The sequence below is a fragment of the Dendrobium catenatum genome, unplaced genomic scaffold (assembly GCF_001605985.2).
Source record: "Dendrobium catenatum unplaced genomic scaffold, ASM160598v2 fragScaff_scaffold_1560, whole genome shotgun sequence".
NCBI classification, from domain to species: Eukaryota; Viridiplantae; Streptophyta; class Magnoliopsida; order Asparagales; family Orchidaceae; genus Dendrobium; species Dendrobium catenatum.
In genome coordinates this window covers 144,814-165,619 of record NW_021320022.1, presented here as the reverse complement: position 1 = coordinate 165,619, position 20,806 = coordinate 144,814, and the positions used below count along the sequence as shown (strand labels likewise).

At 34.2% G+C, this 20,806-nt stretch overlaps 2 non-coding genes across 2 annotated transcripts; both read left to right on the top strand.

Annotated features, from left to right (window-relative positions):
- Positions 1–19,001: 19,001 nt before the first annotated feature.
- On the top strand, positions 19,002–19,081 carry LOC114581158. The gene has a single exon (XR_003703008.1). It is a non-coding gene; the product is annotated as a small nucleolar RNA R12 (small nucleolar RNA).
- A 315-nt stretch (positions 19,082–19,396) lies between these two features.
- On the top strand, positions 19,397–19,478 carry LOC114581157. The gene has a single exon (XR_003703007.1). It is a non-coding gene; the product is annotated as a small nucleolar RNA SNORD24 (small nucleolar RNA).
- Positions 19,479–20,806: the final 1,328 nt, after the last annotated feature.

Sequence of the window (20,806 nt, the reverse complement as noted above, 5' to 3'; positions counted from 1 at the left end):
CTCACAGAAGCTAATTTTTCATCATTCTGGCTCTTTTAACACCATCATTGATCCAATACTAATGCAATGCTTACAAGAATTTGCTTTCTGATATTCCAAGATATTACAACCATCTCAAGTGGCGATTCAATTTCTATGATTCAGGTTAAACAACATCGCATCCATAATGTCAATAATAATGGTTCTTCACTAACTTCTGAACATAACTAATAGATTTTGGCATCAATCCCTTGACAAAGAGAACAAGGAGATAAACGAGAAGAACGGTTGAAAAGAGAGCACACGCCAGGCACAAACCTTTGATTAGGAGGCAAAAACTTACCGCATATGAGCAAGATGAAAGAACGACGTGGGCGTGAAAACTTATCGCATATATATTTTTTTTAGCGCCAAATTTCTCTGTTAGCGCCAAAATTAGACTATGCCCGAATAAATATTTTTGAAGGCGCTTAAATAAAAATGTCTTAATATACATCTCATTAAAAGTTAAAATTTTTGTAGTGGATATAAGCTAGTTTTCTCTTGCATTATGTGTACGAACAGAAAATGAAAACATTAGAGTTAGAAATGAAGTTTTAATTAAGTGCAAATTCTTAAAATTGGTCTTTTAAACTATTATACGACCGGGGGTCCAAGGGGGCAGCGCCCTCGGAACAAATTTTGTTTGTAAGAATATTTGTGAAGTAGCTGGGTGTATCTTTCATTAATCGATGGCCTAAACAGCAGGTACTCACTCAGCATTTAAAAAAAATTAAGTTTTAAATTTTAATATGCAAGCAAACCAAATCAGAAGTATATATATATACCAAAAATTGTAAAATCATGAAGAAACTTTTAGTATAGCATAAACAACAAGCATCGTTGAAGGCATGTCAAACATTAAAAGGGGTTTTCATTATCACAAAATTATAAATTTTGGTTGTAAGAGTATTTGTGATTCATTGAACAAGAAATCAAAGAGCAAAAATCAATATCAACATTGGAAATCAAACAGGAAAATGAAGAGAACGAAAATCAAACTGGATAAACTTCAAGATCGGCAAATTACTTACCTCTTTCAGAAATGTACAAATAGTCGGCCGGGTTGATCAGCTAGAAATGGCGAGAACTTAGAACCCTAGAAATCAAAAGAGGAAAGAAGTCAATTTTTTTGAATCATAAACAATGGGTACTCCACATTCAAAAGATCGCCTATGATTAAAAGCATTTTACCTGATACCGGGGTCGCGATAGTCGATGTTGCGACAGTGATCAACGAGATTTAGCAAAGGAAAATGAAGAAAACACACAGTTGCAAAGGAAAACGAAGAGAACACGCAGTAGCAAAGGAAAACGAAGAGAACACGCAATAGCAATGGAAAACGAAGAGGGCATGGGCATTCGGTTCGGCGAAGTAAGGGAACAGTTGATATGAGAAAGACGAAAGAAAGCGGGCACGATAACTTATCCCGCCATGTCTCGGGCGAAATCCAATATTAATTAGCGCGAAAATAGAATATGCCCTAATAACTATTTTTTAAGACACCTAAATAAAAAATGTCTCAATATATATGCCTTTAAAAGCTAATTTTTTTGTAGTGAATGATAATAATAATCATTATTATTATGATTAATAATAATCACACTAAAATGAATACAGAGGCTTAGAAAATTTCTACCTTAGTGTTGGATAGAGTGGGCTAAGTGAACTAAGTTGAGTAGGATTGAGTTGAGTGGCTGAGCCGGTTGGCTTATTATGAGGGAGATCAAAAGATGGGTAGGGTGAGAGGTGGCTTAGGGGATCAGATGGGTATAGATTCGGATGGGAAAGATGGGGCTCTCTCACTCTCTCGCTCTCTCTCTCTCTCTCTCTCTCTCTCTCTCTCTCTCTCTCTCTCTCTCTCTCTCTCTGTAGACCGACGGCTGGATGAAGAAGAGGAAGGAGTTAGTGGCTTGGGGTTTGGCTACAGGTGCTAGGGAGGTGATAACGAAAGCTTGGAGGAATCAGGAGCGAGGAGTTCACCTTGGGGCTCGACATCTTTGTTGGTAAAGGGAGGAGGTAAAGACATCGGGTCTAGTCTAACCAGAAAGGATAGATGGGGTTATGTCGTATATGGAGATCAGAATTCTGTGGTTTGGTTGGAGATCAAAATCCAAGGTATGAATGGATAAAGCCCTCCCACTCTCTTTATTTATCTTTCTCTGGACCAAGAGAATCAAAAGGTTGAGGGATTGGAAGCTTGTGGTATAGAGGGAGGAAGGGTCGATTCAATGATAGGAGGAAGGAGGCTAGGGAGTTTGGCTTGTGGAAGTTTTGATTTATAAAACTGAACTAGGACAGAGAGATGTAGATGGAGAAGTGGCTTCTTGCATCGAAAGAGGAGAGTGGCTAATGTCTTGCTCCCTTTCATTTTAATGGTGCAATTCATAATGAGAACGAGGTCTACTATCACTAGATTAAAGACTGAGACACACAATATTTCAGGGATCCTTAGACAATATGATGTTAGCAGGATTTTAGGCAAAATTCTCAAGATTTCTTTGACAAAATGATGTATGTTGACTGAGTTGATTTTATAATTTTAACTGAAATTTGAATTGGGTTTTAGTTCTTTATCCATAGGTCAATAAATTCTCCCCAATAAATGTGGTATGCATAAACCACATTTATTATATGTTGATTGACTCTATGGATCTCTAGGTATTTATTCTAGATGTCACATAAAGTTCTTCATTTAGTAGATCTCCAAAAATTTACTTGGATGTCATATTAAGATTTTCTTTCTTTAGGTCTTCGAGAGTCTATTTTTGTGCCTTTATTGTTCTATATTCAAATTCATTGTGTATCACTCCTTTACCCCTGCCCTTCATACTCATGTGTAGGTTAATGGTAGTGTATGGCATTGCCACTTTCTATTCTTCTTTTGGCACCACTGATGCTTTAGTTTATAATCTTTCTATATATATTTAATATTCTTCTTGCCATAATTATAAATGAATGTGTTATTTCTGTCGTATATATATACGGGTGTTGTTCAAATATTGTTCGAGCTTTGTAAATTCATCATATGGTGGGACTTTGCTGCCTCCAAAATAAATTGTATCTTACTCAAAATATACTTTATATTAACATTTAGTTTACAGAGGATCTTCCACATTCTTCTTTCCTCTAATTATTTTGATAAGAAAATTTAAAATTTTATTTGGGGATCTCAGCACGCAATGCGATATCGACCCAAATAAATATTTAAAATGCCCCCAGTTTTTAGGGACATTTGTAAATGTCATTTAAGATACTTCTCTTCGTAGCTTTAACTTGAGTTCTGAGATTTTGATTTCCTCTGACCTGTGCTTCGTGCTACGGATATTAATGAAGAATTATCTGAATTGTCTTTATTGACTTGTCAGGTGGTCTTTGTACCTTCGACTCTATGCTTCTAGCTTTGGCAGACTTAATGAAGGAGTAGAAGCTAAAGACCTAAACCCTTAGGTGTATATTAGGTCGATGGAGAAAAATCATATGTTCAGAGTTTTGTGCATAACAGACTTGTTGATAACAAAATCCTCTTAGTTCAGCCTTAGGCTTTGTGTGAACTTTAGGATATTTTCTTCAATCCTCTACTTTATGCTTTGATGGACTTGTTGAAGAAGAGTTCCTTCAATCCTCACTTTGTGCTTTACAGATTTGATGAAGGATTTGCTGGCTTCATATTTAATCAAGAGTACCGAACGTATGTAATATCTTGATTATTAACCAGTTAAGGAAACTTTAATCTAAGCCACTTGAGTTTATCAGATTAGGAGAGCTAGGATTTAGTAGCTCTTTGTCCTTTAGTTCTAGAAATGTGGTCTCTCTACTGCTGCCCTTTTTTTTTGAGTGTTGAGTAGAAAGAACATCCGTTGATCTAGCCATATTTGGGCGTGTTGGATCCGGCTTCTTATACCCATTTAGGTTTCAGACATAAGCTATGGGAAATGTGCTCCCTTATACTGAATCTACTGAAGTTGATAGATTTAAAGTTATTCTTTAGGGTTTAATACTTATAGTTTATGCATATTTAGTAGGTGCTTGGGACTCATCCTTTTCATTAGAATTCTATTTTTTCGATCAATTAGGAGAGTCTTATGGACTACGACTACTAGAACTCATCGAGTCAAATTAGCCTTTGTTATTCCTATAGTCCTTACTAACGGGTTGACGAAGTGGAGTTTCCTCTACTACTGACTTTCTTATGGCATGTTGAGTAGATGGAGTTGCCAGCGATCCAGTCACATTTAGGTTTGTTGGATCAGGCCTTTTATACCCATCCAAACCTTAAGCTTCAGGTTGTTGGAAAACTTCAAACTTTTCTGACTTAATTTCTTAGAGTGCATAGTCAAAGATATCTCTTTTATTACTTTTTAAATCTTGGTACACTAGAAGGAATGGCATCCCGAACTTCAGGAAAATTACCCACATATATATTGATAATATAAATTATTGCATCCTGATTTAAAGGAATGTTCATAGTTGATAATTTTTTTAAATATTTATTGAGGGATATCGGCATGCAGCACAATGTCAACTCGAATAAATATTTAAAATGCTCCCTACATCGCAGGAAAATTTTAAGATGAAGTAGATTCAACCTTTCAAAATTTTAAATATTTATTCAGGGATCTCGACAAGCAGCTCTTTGTCGACTTAAATAAATATTTAAAATGCCCTTGCCTCACAAGAAAATTTTAAAATAAAGTAAGTTTGACATTTCAAAGTTTTAAATATTTATTCATGAATCTCGATATGCAGCACGATGTCGATATGATTAAATATTTAAAATATCCCCATTTTTTTCGAAATGCATTCTTGTATTATAAGAGAATTTCAAAATATATGTCATATATATGCTAGTAGGTGCATGTAAAGCATACAATAATTTTTAAATGCATGTTTATCCATTTACATGATACTTTTTCAGATATCGACCGTTAATCGGCTGTCAAAGTCAATTAATGATGAATGGACATTCCCAGTTAGACACAAATTTCTCATCAATTTTTTGGTGTGGGATGATTTGCCTTCTCAGCACCAGAACCAATTCCCCTTCTTGAAAAGCTCGATGACGTACCATTCGATCAAATAATTTTTTCAACCTCACCCGATAGATCTCAAAGTTTTGTTGAACTTGTAGTCTGACTTCATTGAGTTCTTCTATTTTCAATTGAGTATTTTGCTCCTGAGTTATATCGTTCTGGATGGCTATGTGGAGTGATAACAGCTCGATTTCCAGTGGTAATACATCTTCAATTCCAAACACCAGTGAGTAGGGAGTGGCTTTGGTCGACGTCTTGTAAGTAGTATGATACGCCCATAGTGCCTCCACCATCTTTGTGTGCCACTCTCTTTTATTTTTCTTGTAGATGATCTTCTTCAACAATTTCATCAGCATCTTGTTAAAAGCCTCAGCTAAGTTATTTGACATTGGATTATATATTGATGAGTATCACCAATCAATCTTGTGTCGCTCGATAAACTTATATATTTTAGTACTCTTGAATGTTGTGTCATTATCTGAGATCACACAGCACGGTACATCGAATCTATAGATGATATTATTGGTGAAGAAATTAATCACATGCTCAGACGTGACTTCTTTGAAGGGAGCTGCTTCTTCCCACTTAGAGAAGTAGTTTGTTGCTACTAGTATGAAGTGATGTCCCGCTGATGATGGTGGATCTATCAATCAAATTATATCAATTCCTCAGCATTCGAATAACCATGATGCTACTGTTGGGTGTAGTGGATTTGGCGGCTGATAAATAATATTACTGCGAATCTGACACTCATGGCACTACTTAGCGTGGTCAATACAATTCATCACCATTGTTGGCAATTAGTAACCCATCATCTTGATTTTAATGATCATTTTGGGACCTAATTAATATGCACTATAAAGTCATTCGTGGACTTCTACTACTACTTTATCACCTTCCTTGGTCCCTAAACATCTTAGCCACGTTTGATCAAAAGCTCATCAATATAGCATGTTATTGACAAACGTGTATCACATCACCCTCTTTTGGATTTATGAGGCTATAATTTTTTTTGCCGGTAGTTTATTTTCTTTAAAGTAGTCGACGAATGACTGCCTCTAATTATTTTTTACTTAAATATCTAAATAATGCCACCATGATTTAGAAGTATAACTAGCTTTACGTCTCTTGGCCACATGATATTCTTTCAGATAATTTTCCATAACTATCTAATAGAGAGGTTGAGGGTAAACCAGAATTGTATCCTACTGGCCTAAATCTGGAATTTCCCCTGCCTTCAAGAATTATAACATAGCGGGCTCCAAGACCCGACGGTTGTAAACTCCGACGAATATAGGCTTCTCCTCTTTGGTTTTCGCCATTTCTTTGGCCAATTTGGCTAAGCAATCTTCTTTGGCATTCTAACCTTAAGGAATCTGAACTATTTTAATATTTAACACCTACTTCAAGAGCTCAAGGTTCCACAGGTGGTAATGAGCCAACTTAACTTTATAAATCTTATAAATATTCAATACTTAATTTATCACAAGTTGAGAGTCACAAAAAATATAAAGATTTTGAATCTTGACATCAATTCTAATCTACAATCCAACTATTAGAGCTTCATACTAGGCTTCATTGTTGGTCCGAGATTCAGTCAAACTGAATGAAAATCTCATTATGCATACTTCAGGTGGTATGAGAATAGGACCGATGCCGGCTTAAGCTCTTGCAACATTTGGAGGTCGGGCAGGTTTAATCGATGATGCCCCTTTAAAGTACATCTCCTAGAATTGTAGCTTTTTATTCTCCTCAACTTGCATGATTTGTTCATCAGGTAAATTATCATTAAGGGGGGAGTTTGCTGGGATAAGATGTGTAGCAAAAAAATCTACCAAGGCTTGCCCTTTCAATACCTTTTGTGGCATATATGCGATATAACACTATAGTAATAGTACTGCCCACCTAGCTAGACGACCTGTCAACTCTGGTCTTATCATCAAGAATTTTAATGGATCGATCTTTGAAATCAATATGATTATGTGAAATAACATGTAGTGGCGAAGTTTTTGAATTGCAAAAATCAACACTATACAATGCTTCTCGATAGAAGTATAATAGCTTTCTGCTCCAATTAACCTAGAACTTATGTAGTATATCATATTTTCTTTGCCTTCTTTATTATTCTGGATCAATAATATTCTGAGGGACTCTTCTAGTGCTGTCGTGTACAGTATAAGAGGCTTCCCCGAAATTAGTGTTGTGAGAATGAGCAGATTTAACAAGTATCTTTTGATACTTTCAAATGCTTCCTGACACTCTTCGTCCCACTTGAAACAAGCATCTTTGTTCATCAATTTTAAAAATGGCTGGCACCTAATCGGCATATTCGATATGAATCATCGAATGAAAGCTAATTATCCTTGCAATGAGCAGAGTTGTTAAAGGTTTCTTAAAGACGATACTCCATAATTGCCTTGATTTTATTGGGGTCAATCTTGATTCCTTGATGACGAATGATGTACCCTAAGTACTAGAGTATACCTCAAAGGCACACTTGAGGGGGTTCATTGTTAGATTATATTTTTTTCTCCTCTCAAATATGATCCTTAGGTCGTTTAAAGGATCTTTCAATCCATGCTTTTGACAACAAGGTCGTCCACGTAGCACTCAACCATTCGATGTATTAGCACATCAAATATATGTGTCATTGTCTGGTAGGTGGCACCAACATTCTTCAGGCCGAAAGGCATGATCATATAGCATAAAATACTGATAGACGTCCTGAATAATATGTATTTTTATCTTTGCATGCCATTTTTATTTGGCTATAGCTTGATGATCCATCCATGAAGGAGAACATATCATAGCTTGATGTGTTATCCACTAAAAGTTCGGATATGGGGAGTGGAAAATTATCTTTTAGAAACACCTTGTTGAGATCCCAAAAATCACTGCAAATATGGATTTGACCATTCTTCTTCTTTATAGGGATGATATTGGCGATCTAGTCAGCTTTTTTTTCTGTAGATAAAGCCTGCTTCTATGAGCTTCTTTGTTTCAATAATCACCTATTCCTCGACATTCAATCTTATTCTCTTTGGAGCTTGCTTGACGGGTATTATATCAGGCTTGATGGCTAATCTGTGAACTGCTACATCAAGACATAAACTAGGCATCTTAGCATATGTCCAAGCAATGTAGTCCCTAAATTCACAAAGAAACTCTTTCATTTCTTCAACTTGATCTTCTAGTATAATGACACTAATGAAAGTAAGGACAACTTCCTCATACTGAGAAGATATGATTAAAAAATGATTAGATTTCTTGGATGATTCTTCAAGATATCAACCATCGAGAATATTATATATAGGGCTCATCTTTGGAACCCACTTTTTTTAAATTTCTTTAATAGCAGCTCTCTAGGGCTACACACTAGATGTCACACTATTCTTTTGCATATATTTTTCCTCTAGAGATGTTGATATCCATATTTATTTTCTTTTATATCAGGACCTTTCGGAGGTGAATTCTTAAATATGCATCCAAGTGTCACACCCTGATGCTCATCGTACATATCTCTAGTCTTTCTTTGCTCTACCATCATAATATAGTGTTACTTTTATCTCTATTGGGACCTTTTAGTGATGACCTTTTGGATAAAGGGACCAAGTTTCACATCCTGATGTTCATTGTATAGAGCTCAGTATTATCATTATTATTTTTGATGCTACTATAATATTTAGATGACTAGCAAAAGATGAAAAAAGAAATCAATCCCTAGCGAAGTTGTCAGAAATCTGTGGGCTCCAAAAATTTGGCCCCACCTTCTACCCGCTTTACTTTTTCTTTAAGGAAGTTTTAACGGATTAAGTTTTGGGGTAAATTTTAGGAAGGCAGATGAGTTTGTAGATAAGACACTACCTAGAGATTGCGTCCTCATTTTGCGAGGACTTTATAATCTAAGTTATGGTTTCCTATAGATGCAAGCCCCTACGGTTAATTACCCCTCCCAATAATGAAAGAAAACTTTTGCTTAAGGATAGTCATTGAGTGAATACACTGTATCCATAGATACGTGATATCTGATATATAGCAGCATGAGCATGAGCTAATTGAGAAATTAGAAGGGTTGGAAGATTTGATTTTTAAAATTAGAATTTTCACTAGTTTACACTTAAAGCAGATGGTCAGGGAATGGACTCGATCAAGATCCCATGGTTCTGTAGTCCTGGGCCATTGTGGTCCTTGATCTACTTAGTTAAAGGAGGTAGTCAACCCAACCTGATAGAAGGATCCTAATTATTCGCAGCCATGGGTTGCTTCGTCCAAGGGGACCTTGTAGAACTAGGGTGAATGTTTATCTAAGGGGACAAATTTGAATTCACCTTAACTAATAAAGGGACATATCATATTGATTCATATCTTAAGGATTTAATATCATTAGGGAACGTATTGGCTTTAGCCATAACTGATATTTTGTGGTGCCATTTGGCGGTAAAACTACTTGGTTCAGAGGGAATCCTACATTGCCATTTGACAACAGAATCATCAGTTAGAGGACACGTATCACGTCCTTACTGGTAAGAGATTAATTGAGAATGGATTCTAGTGATATTTTTTACTATGCATTAACTCTATGTGACCTGAAGTTATATTTAAATTTGTCAGCCGTGGCAAAATTTTTGCGACGCTTGGATGGATTTTACTTTAAGTGGTTTGATAGTTTATATCAATTTTTAAATATCTTAGAGTTTTTGGATTTTCTCCTGGAGTTTGAATTTTGGGGACATTTGGGATGGCATTTTAAAATATTTTAGAATTAACACATCCGATTGAGATCTGCATTTAATATGGCCATCATTGGGGTGAATTTAAAGTCACTTATATTTTTGTAGGAATTTGAATTTTGTGAAAATTTGGAAGTAATTGAAATTATTTGTGAACCCCTTCGATTGAGATAAACATTCAACACAGACATCATTGGGGCGTACTGAGGTTATTTTTAATTATTGATTAAACCTTATCAACTTGGCCAAGATGTTGACTGAGGATCAGGTTTCTCGTAGGCTTTATAGTTTTGTGAATGAATTTCTTTTGTTATAAACCTTGAAGGCCTAATATGAATGTCTAAAATAAATATCTCGATCTACCTCATAAATGTATATTTATTTAATAGTTTGAGCCATGTCGACTCCTATCTACCCGCATAGGAGTATCGAGCTCAAATTTGGATTTATTTATTAACCCGTGCAATATCCCTAGACGTCATGCGTGTTCCTACAACATGCTCGCTAGGGCCAATGCGTGTGTTTGGGGGCATTTTATAGTTATTTTTTTAACCTTATCGACAGCCATTTACTTGCTTAGGAGGATCGAGTTCAGATATATTGACCCATACAGTATCCCTAGATGTCACGTGTATGAATACATCATGCTCGCTGAGGCCCATGCTAGTTGCGATTGTATTTACCCCTTTAGTATACCTATGTGCATACATATTACAGTACATGTGCGGGGGTACTTTAAAATATTTATAAATGCCTTATGTCCACTTGTATAGATGTTGAGAATCCGATAGCATTGCATTGTACTGGTAATATGCTCGTTGTATACAGGTGGATTGTCGTGCACTATTTATTACTTTATGTAGATGGATTATAGTGTGCTAACGAATCTCCTACTTTGCCCAGTAAGTATTGATAAGTACTATAGTTCCCTTGCATTCTTCTCGTAGATGGCATGTTAAGTGCATAATGGGTTCCTGTAGAAACTCTTCGGAACTTGTATTTATCGCATTCTTTATATATTTTGCAATGATTTTAGTTCTTACAATACATCCACTACTACTGCAGATAGATGTATTCATCCGCATATTAAAATTAACTACATGATACTGCATTTACTTAAGTCTTTCTACATTTATCCATAGGTGGCATTTTGTACATACATATGTATTTGTAGAGAGATTGTATGTATTGTAGATCTTTTATCAAAACCTCAAAAGGTCTCTATATCATGGTTTTGTAGTCAAGTCAAATATCTCACAACTCTCTTGCTCTTTACTTGCAAGCTTTGATACACTTGATTATATAACTAATTATTTTTATTATTTTATTATAATTAATTTTAAGTGATGCATCACTAGATACCACATATCTGAATGAAATTTAATTGTTCATCAAACTTTTACAACTTTTACAATCTTCTTTCTTAAATTTCAAGCATATATTATTTTATTAGTTGTAAAAGTTTCTGAAGTACGATTAAAAGAAGATTGTCAAAATGAGATGTACAAGTTAATGACCTAAGATACATAATGTTAATTTATTTATTTTTAATTATATTTAACTCATATACTTTTTTTTATGATAGGTCAGAAGTGTGAAATTTTACTTTATGATTTTTTCTAGAAAAAACTCGATTTTTTTTTTTGGATTACTCGGTATTGCTCGGTATTACTCAGTATTTTGTCTTCACATAATGGTATTTCTCGTTATTGTTGGTATTGCTTGGTATTTCTTATTTTGTGCCTGTGATCTTAGTGCCGGCCGAACGTAGCTCTACGTACGTTCACCGGATGCAATCACAGCTCCCCACACACACATCATTTTGATTTCAATTGTATTTTATAATATTAGGTTTCACACTCATTCTCAACAACAATATCAATGATAATAAAAAAAACATATTTTCCAGCATCAGTATATTTTATTTTATGTTTAATTGTTATTTATTAATTTTCTATGTTTTATATTTTATTATTTAATATTTAAATCTACAGGTCTAAAGAAAATATTCATCAACATTCATCATCTACTTTTAATACTTATTTGATGGCAGATTTATAAAAGATCAATACATCTGAACATTCATCAAGAGAGTAATAAATTTAATAATTTTTTTATTTTTTTAATATCTTTTAGAAAAAAGTACTATTATATAAGAGTTTTTGCAAAAGGATTAAATCAAGAAGGAAGTTTATAGTACAATTCATGCAAAACATATAAATCGAAAGTTACATGGTATTGTACAATGTAGTAAATGTAAAAAGAAAAATGTCCAATATAGTTTGAGGTAAAATATTCATATGATGTAATCCTAATTTGTTTAAATAATATAAGTCTGGTTAATATATTTCATCATAAATTATATAGGTATTTTATCAGATTGTGTGTTTAAGATAATAGTTCAATTGCGGTATTTATACTTTTTGATGAAATTGAACCTAAAAAAATCAAAATTGAGGAAATTTAAAAAATAGTATTTATTCATATTGATACTTGATGTCTTGTTTATTTTTCCTTCAACATTTTTAGAATAAAAAGCAATACATTTTACTCTAAAGTTTAAAAATTATTTTTGTGTATTTTATTTTATTATGTTTTTCGTTATAATGTTGTGACAAATTCATCACATCATTAATTTTTTTACTCAGTTATTATTATTATTATTATTATTATTATTATTATTATTATTATTATGCAACTTCTTTAATTGAGTTTCATTGATGAATTTGAGTTTAAGACTTAAGACTGATCCTTGATGTAACCCAACCGAAATAGGAAAAAATAAAAAAACAAAATACCTTCCGTTCCGTCGGCGAAGAGCGACACTCGGCGGCGCGCGAGAAGGAAGGAGAGGAAAGGATGCTCGGCAAAGTCCGGTGACCGTCAGCGACGTCAGTCCACAGCGAGCGACGGATGGCGACGGGCGAAACACGCGAGGTGAGAGAAGGGAAGAAAACGAATGAGCGGCCAGAGGGGTTCGGTGTCGAAAAATAGGGCTTTCACCAGCGGACGTTCCGGCGGAGTATCCGACGGAAATAAGATCCGTCGTAACGTGCGACGGAAATAAGTCGTTGAGTTTAAATAAGCCGGCGGAAGTTCCGTCGGTAATTTTGCCGGTATGTTTCCGCCGCAACGTGCGACGGAATCAGTTCAGAGCTCGTTTTACCGACGCATTTGCCTGCGAATGGGACGCCGGAAGATTTCCGTCATACTATGCGCCGGCAAATGCGTCATAATTTTTCCGTCGCAAGAATCAGGAACATTCCGCCGTTACCTGCGCAGTTCGTACCGGCGCAAAAAATTCTGCCGGAAAATCCGACGGTATTCGAGTGTTTTCCCGTAGTGTTTAATATAGATCACCTATTTGTTTTTATATACATTATTATTAAAAAAATTAAAATTATCTTGATTCCAATAATTTTATCTCAATCAAAATTCAAACACATTTGAATACAATTTACTAACTTGTATATTTATAATAATATAAGTATAATTCTTGTTTGTTTTTTATTCTAATCATCATTATGAGAAATGAAATTCTATCACAATTATCTTTGAGGCAGCTCGATCTGGTACGTTGCTTCAAATAATTAATTGCTCATATCTTATATATTAATGTTTTATATCATTCAATCGTTGTATTCAAATTATACATTGAATCCTATAAAATAACATATTATATTTTTGCAGAAAATAGTAATCCTACATATTCATGAAAATTTCAATTCTGATCTACGTTAAAGGTACAGATGCTATTTTTAAACAAATTGATATATTTTTAATTACATCTCAACAATCTTTGTTTGAAGTTTAGTGTGTTCAATATATTTTCAGAGATTTAATTATCTCATTTAAGCGTGTTATTGTATGTTTAGTTTGCATTCCATTTTTGTTATTATTTTTTTATTCAATTTAGTTTGCATTCCATTTTTGTTATTAATTTTTTATTCAATTTTTTATGTTCCTATTTTATGAGATGATTAAGTTGAATTTACATAGTAATCATAGTTGAATATAAATATTGGATTAGATTTTTCGGTTATGCATGCTAACAGTTTGGTATTTCTCAATCAAATGGAAGTTTAGTGTGATCAATATATTTCAATAAATTTAATTATATCATTTAAGAGCGTTGTGGTATGTTTTTCGAGAGTTACAAAATGTTTTTTCTCACGAGTTGTCTGCTAGGGTTTTTCCCTCCTTGTTAGGGCTTTTTGCCCTAGCTGCCTTTCGCCTTCGTCGCCGTTTGTCTTGCTTTTCATGGCAAATAAAAGGTTGGATCCTGGTTTTCTTGAGGGTAAGCACTCTAAATCCTTCAAAGATGTGTTGTCTTGTTCCGTTGCTTCGGATAGTTTTCCGGATTGTCATGTCTCTATGATTCGGGGTATGCCAGCTTTGTGGTTTTCGGAAGATGAATTTTGCATCTTGCTAAACCGTTTGAGTTTACTTTGGAGGGGAAATTTCCCCTGAAACGTCCGATTTTGGATTCAATCCGTAGGTTTTTTTTCAATCTTAAACTTTCCGGTGATTTCTCTGTTACTCTGTTGGATCAGTCTAATGTGTTGATCAAGCTTTCAAATGATCTAGACTAAGGGAGGAATTTTGCGCACCGTTCTTACTTCATTTTTGGCTGTTTCATGAAAGTTATTAAGTGGTCGCCTCTCCTTGACTTGTCGGAGGAGTCGCCGATTGTCCATGTTTGGGTATCCTTTCCGGGGTTGTGTCCTCACCTTTTTTTCTCCTAGGATTCTCTTTGGGTTTGGGTCTATTTTTGGCCGACCGATTCAAACCGACAATGCCATGGTTGTTGGCTCGCACCCCTCAGCCGCACGTATTCTTGTTGAAATTGATATTTCTAAATCTTACCCTGAATCGGTTTGGTTGGGTCCGGAGAAGTTTGGGTATGTTCAAAGAGTTGTTTTTGAAGGCTTGCCCAATTTCTGTCAGCATTGTAAGACTGTGGGTCATAAGAAGTCAGAATGTATTAAGCTTTTTCCTCATTTACGTCAGACTGTGGATTCGGCTCCGCCACTGGTGGACTCTGCTTCTAAACCTTTAGTGACTTCTGTTAACCCTGTTAATTCTTCTATCCCGATTGTTAACTCTAATCCTCTCAGTGAAAATATTGTGGTTAATGGTGAAGTTCCTTTAGCTCTAGGGGTTTTGAATTGTGATATTGTTATTAATACTGTGGAGGGTATTGCATTGCCCGCTTTTGAATCTCCTTTGTGTTCTCCTGATGCTGTGGGAACCCCAATTCCGTTGGCTTCTTTTGACGGGTTGGAGAATGCTGCTTTACCTGATAGTGAGGTTGAGGTTGTTTCGGCCCCCGTTATTTTGCCTGCTGGTGTTAATTTTAGTAATGTTGTAGTCAGTTGCTCTGTTGTGGCTGGGATTGACGATTCGGCAGCTTTGTCGCCTACTATTGAGCCTTCGTGTATACTGGCTGTGATTGTTGACAATAATGCTGACTGTGTGCTGGTGGATAATTTGAATAGAAATTTGGTGTGCTCTAATAATTTTGTTGATGTCCTAGTAAATTTGGTTGACACGCATACTATGGTCAATCGTTTGGGTGATAATTCTAGTTTTGATATTAGAAACCATGTGGATTGGATGCATGGATCGTCTGAATTTGAATCTGAATCTGACTTTTAAGATTGTGGTTTGGCTTCTCCGGATTTTTGCGGTGGATCTGACCCTGGAAACAATTTTACTCTGGTTCGTGGTAGACCTGGTATCTCGGTTGCCTCTCGTGGGAGATTTCGTGGGAGGGGCCGGAGAAGGAGATAATTTTTTTCTCTGTAGACTTTATTTTTTCCCAATATTTCTCGGGTTGGTTTTCTGGAAGTTTTGTCGCTTTGGTGGTGCGCTGGTTTGGGGTAATGATGTGGCTGAGGCTCGTGTCCTTGTCGTCTAGCTGGTGGCAACCTTTGGTGTTGTTTTTAGAGTTGGTTGGATTTTGGGCGCTGGCTTCACCTTATTGGATGGTCCGTGCGAGGCTTCGGAGATGCTGGGAGCCTCAGCCGATTACTGAGCTTTGGTTGTATTTTTCCTTTTTCTTTTATTTTTCTGTTTTATGCTGTTGTAATTGTGATTGTTTATCTTAATATATTAGTTTTTGTTTAAAAAAAAAATAGTGTTGTTGTATGTTTTTAGTTTGCATTCCATTTTTTTATAAATTTTTAATCCAATCCTTCATCTATGTTCCTATTTTGTGAGATGGTTAAATTGAATTTACATAGCAATCGTAATTTAATATAAATATTAGATTAGATTTTCACATATGCATGCTGAATGTTTGGTATTCTCAATGAAATGGAATATGCATCTTATTTAAAATCGATACTAGAAATGTCTCACAATAATCAGAAAGATTATAAATGAAACTTCTTGATGTGCTCATCCACTTCAAAAAAAATTGACTATAACTTCTAGCAATTGAAGTATCTTAAAAATCTTATGTTTTTTACAGTACAAATTTCTATACTGTGATTCCTCATTACAAATCAAATAAATTATTTAGAGGTAATATTATATCAAAATTTTTTAAAACCGTCGATGTCGGTCTCAAGCCCGGATGAAAAAGGTTGAGGGTTTGTTTTTATTGCACAAATTTTTTTTTTTTTTTTGCGCTGCACTGCATTCGCATGAGAACCAACAACATTATTAGGTGTTTGACCCCAAATAGCTTAGAATGAGGTATTAATGTTGATTTAATTTATTGCTTATATGAAAAGATACATTTTTTGTATTTTGCTGTTCGTTTCTACAGAGTTGCCTCTTCGTTTAGCTGTAATTTGTTTCATTCAATTCCTTCAACTGCTGTGCTGAATTTCCACATTTGTGTCTAATTTATTTTTGATCTAGCAAATATGAAGAAATTTTCTTCTTTGTTGTTTGGGTCTGTATTATGATTTCTTACATGCATGTCATAGCAAGGAATCATTGTTACCAATTCCCTGCCATTCCCTCTATTTGCCTTGAGATAATATCTTCATTTACTTAAAATTTTATTAATTCTTGTTCTTTCAATAAATATAATAATTTTTCATCATTGATGTCAAACGTATGTTTAATTTACATGTATAGATATTATGATAAGGCGATTCAATTGAATGCTAGTATTGGTATTAGTGAAATAATCAAGATAGATGTGATGTTTAATACGAGGCTTATGAAAATCTTAGATGGCAAAATTTGGCGTAGATGATTAAAAAAAAAAATTCAAATTTGATGTTTCTATTTTTTATGGTAAAATTAATTCTAAATTTATGAGATTAATTCATTAAAGCAAAGCACTAAATTTGTTACTGAATATATAAACAAATTTGAAAATTTGTTGATACATTACTAGATCATTGAAGATCATGAAATCACAATCTCTAGCTGAGAAATATCCACTCTTGTATGAAGATATAAAGCAAATATGATAATTAAAAAAAGTTTCAATTAGAGTAAAAATGTTTTTCATAAATAAACATTAGTAATTATAATTACTTATAATAATAAATTTAATAATTTCTTTTCATCTTAACAATGATAATATAATTAAAATATTTATAATATGAATTATTATTTTTAAATATTTAGTAACGTGCATTTAATGCACGGGTATTTTTACTAGTAAAATCACTTCAAAAACCATAGCATATTATATTTTTCTATTAATATGACTTCAATGTTAACATTGATTAAGAATACCTAATGTTACTAGTTTCTTTAATTTCAACATAAGTTATAAAAAGTTTGTAGTTCCTATTGCTTCTGTTCTGTTAGAGTAAGAATTTACTGCCATACTTTTTTTAACTTGATTTTCTTGCAAGACATAGCTAAGATATTTCCCTTTTATCTGAAACAACTGAGTGTGTCTTAAGAATTTACTGCCATACTTTGGGGACTATGGCGATTCATCCTTTGCCACCGAAGATTGTTGTTGGATAATGGAATTAAGAAAGTTAAACTTTTTTATGCGGATGAAAAAACACCATGAAAGCACTTGCTGGGAGTAATATTGAGGTCATGGTAGCTATTCCAAGCAATATGCTTGTAATTATGAACGATTATGATGCTCCACGGCGCGGAAAATTATAGAATTTGGACACCGGACGACGTTCGGAGCTCAATGAAATGCGTCACATCACCACCTACTCGGTAGTGAGGTCAATATGAGCTTGGTACTTCACAGTACCGTACTGCTCGGTACTGTGGAGTACCGAACTCAGTACTGCTCGGTACCGAGTTTAGTAGTACTCAGTACTGTGAAGTACTGAACGTAAGCTGTGTCCGATATCCGAACCCAATAATTTCCCTTAAAGCACTGGATTGATAGAAATGTTTCTCAATATACGTTTGAAGGAGGAGTCAATATCAAGTAAGCCTTTTTTTAGATGTTTAGCTACCGCAAATTTAGATTTGGGTTGACTTTTTTTTGTGTCCAATAATTATGACTCATTTGCTTGAGCATGTTTTCGATCTCATAATTTTTTTTTTGCTAAAAATAGTACAACAAAGACTATGTAATTAATATTAGGATGAAATTTACATAATAATGAAATATAATTACCAATTGAGTGAATTTATAGAAAAAAATATTTTTATGATTATATTTATCTTCTTCTTCCTTTAATTTTAATGAATTAAATTAATTTCGACATGACCATTGGCATCGCTCCATCTTTAATACGGGACCGCCACAGTAAGATTGAAAACATCTTCTCCTATTTTATAGAATATTCTAGTATATTAAAGCAGCACCACGCGAATAGGTTGCTAGGGTTAATCTTCTTCTTTTTTTTCTAGGGTTAATCTTCTTCTTCCTGCCGGCGACCATTTATTAGGGTTTCGTTTTTCTCTTCTAAAATTCTCAATTGCGTTGTCGCAGGTCAGTTCGATGCCTTTTAAAACCGACCTCATTGGCATTCTGCGATCGGGCTTTTCCTTTATAAATTAAGTATTTTTTTTCCAACAAATTGTTGAGATCTAAGTCTTCTTCTATGTACATTGAGAAACGGCCTAATATTGCAATTGCGTGCTGCTTCTATATGGACTGCAGCAAGCAATCTATCGTTAGGCCATAAGGATTTCCTGCCTTTAGCTCTGATTTTCCTCTATGCTTAGTAGGATTTTTCGGTGACAAGGCAGGTATATCCTGCAAAGAAATTTACTTCTTCGTTTATTAGATATTATGATAACTTATTTTCCGCTGGTTTTGGCATGGTGCAGGATGATGAAACAAATAAGACGGATTCACATTGATTTCTACAAAATGATATGTTAACCAGCTACATCTGACACATTAGGGCATCTTCAACAGAAAATCTCTTTTTTCACTCTAAAATGGCAGAAACTTTCAAAATACCGCAATTCATCTTCAATGGATTCCATTTCTTTTCTTTCTCGCTCTAAAAATATCTCTCTTGTTTCAAGCCTTTCCTGCGAAGCTAAAAAATAGAGCGGTTTTTTGACGTAGGTGACGGACTGTCGATCCATTGGAGCAAAAAGCCACTCCATACACCCGAATGCAGTTCGGCTGAAGAAGCTCTTATGCCTCCATTGTTGACATTTCTTTCTATTTTTTAGTTCTTTGTTTGGGATTATGTCGGACCCTAATGAGCCAGTGATGTGATCATTATATTTGCTACTCTTGATGGTGCCAACCATCTGATGAACATAACCGCCAAGATCTCTGAGGCTCTATTGTTCTACTGAAAAAGTACAAAAAAATGAAGCTTCAATCACCAGTTTGCTGTCTATTATTGTAGTATATAGTTTAATCTGAAGTCTTTTTGAGCAATAAATCCATCATTATTGAAGTATAGTATGTGTAATCTGGTCAATAGAGTTTGAAGCCTTTGAAGTTTTTTAGGAGATTATTTACATTGACTTTTATCATTCTATTTTGAGTTGGATTCAAAATTAATTTGCTATAAATTGAAGTTTTGTTGTTGGGCATTGAGATTGGTTTGATGGTTCAAAGTAGTTTTAGCAGTGTGGGCTAATGAAATTGATGAATGTTATTGTTGGTGTTGATAGTGTTTGCAAGGTTTTATTCAAATTATAATATTTAAATATTATAATTGATTGATAATGGTTGGTAGGTTCTAATTGAATGGTAGTGGTTAGGAGGTCATAGTTAATATTTTATGTAAATTTTGGTGATTGTGCTGCAGAGTTGTAATTAGATGATTGTGGATGTTAGAGAGTATTTTTTTTTTTTTTTTTTTGCATTGAATTTCATTTTAATTTGTATTGGTGTTGGGCAACTAATGGTTAATAGAAGAATTATTGTTAAGTCTTGGGTAGTTTAATAATGATGGTTGGAGATCTAATAAAACAAATATGATTGATAGATTAGAGGTAGGGTGTTTGTGATTTGGAGTATTTGGAGTATGTGTGTATTTTAGTCAAACTACCTTGTAAGCTAGTTTGTGCTGATTAGGATGTAATGTGCCTAGATTAGGGTGGTGTTAGGAATATTTTGGGCCTCAGATGAAATTACATCAGGATGACTTGGGTTTTTTATAGCTAGGAACTAGATTGGTTAGAGTCCAAATATATGATTTATAGCCTTAACTTGTGAGCTAGGCTCCTTAACGAGCTCATCCTATCTTTTCCAATTATCCAATTTTTAACCCTGGGTGATCACCCGTCACATAGAATCTTTTGCATACAAACAAAATGATAAAACTTCTTAATTATAGGGAGGGGAACGTAATAAAGTATATTAAAAAAGAAGAAACATTTAAATATTGAGTTAGAGAAATAACGAGCGAACTTCATAATTTACAGATTTTATAATAATAATGCCTTTATATATGATGTTGAAAATTATCGACATTAGAGTAACAGGATAGTGAAGCTTCAAAACATCTTAATTTGTGTGCAGTACTCAATTTTTTATTAATTATAGTTAAGAAATATTAATTTATCAATCTAATTTGCATTGAATCAATTATGCACTCGTTAGTTAATGATTATTATTGAAATTCTATAATTTTTAATTTTCTATTTCTAATGAATAA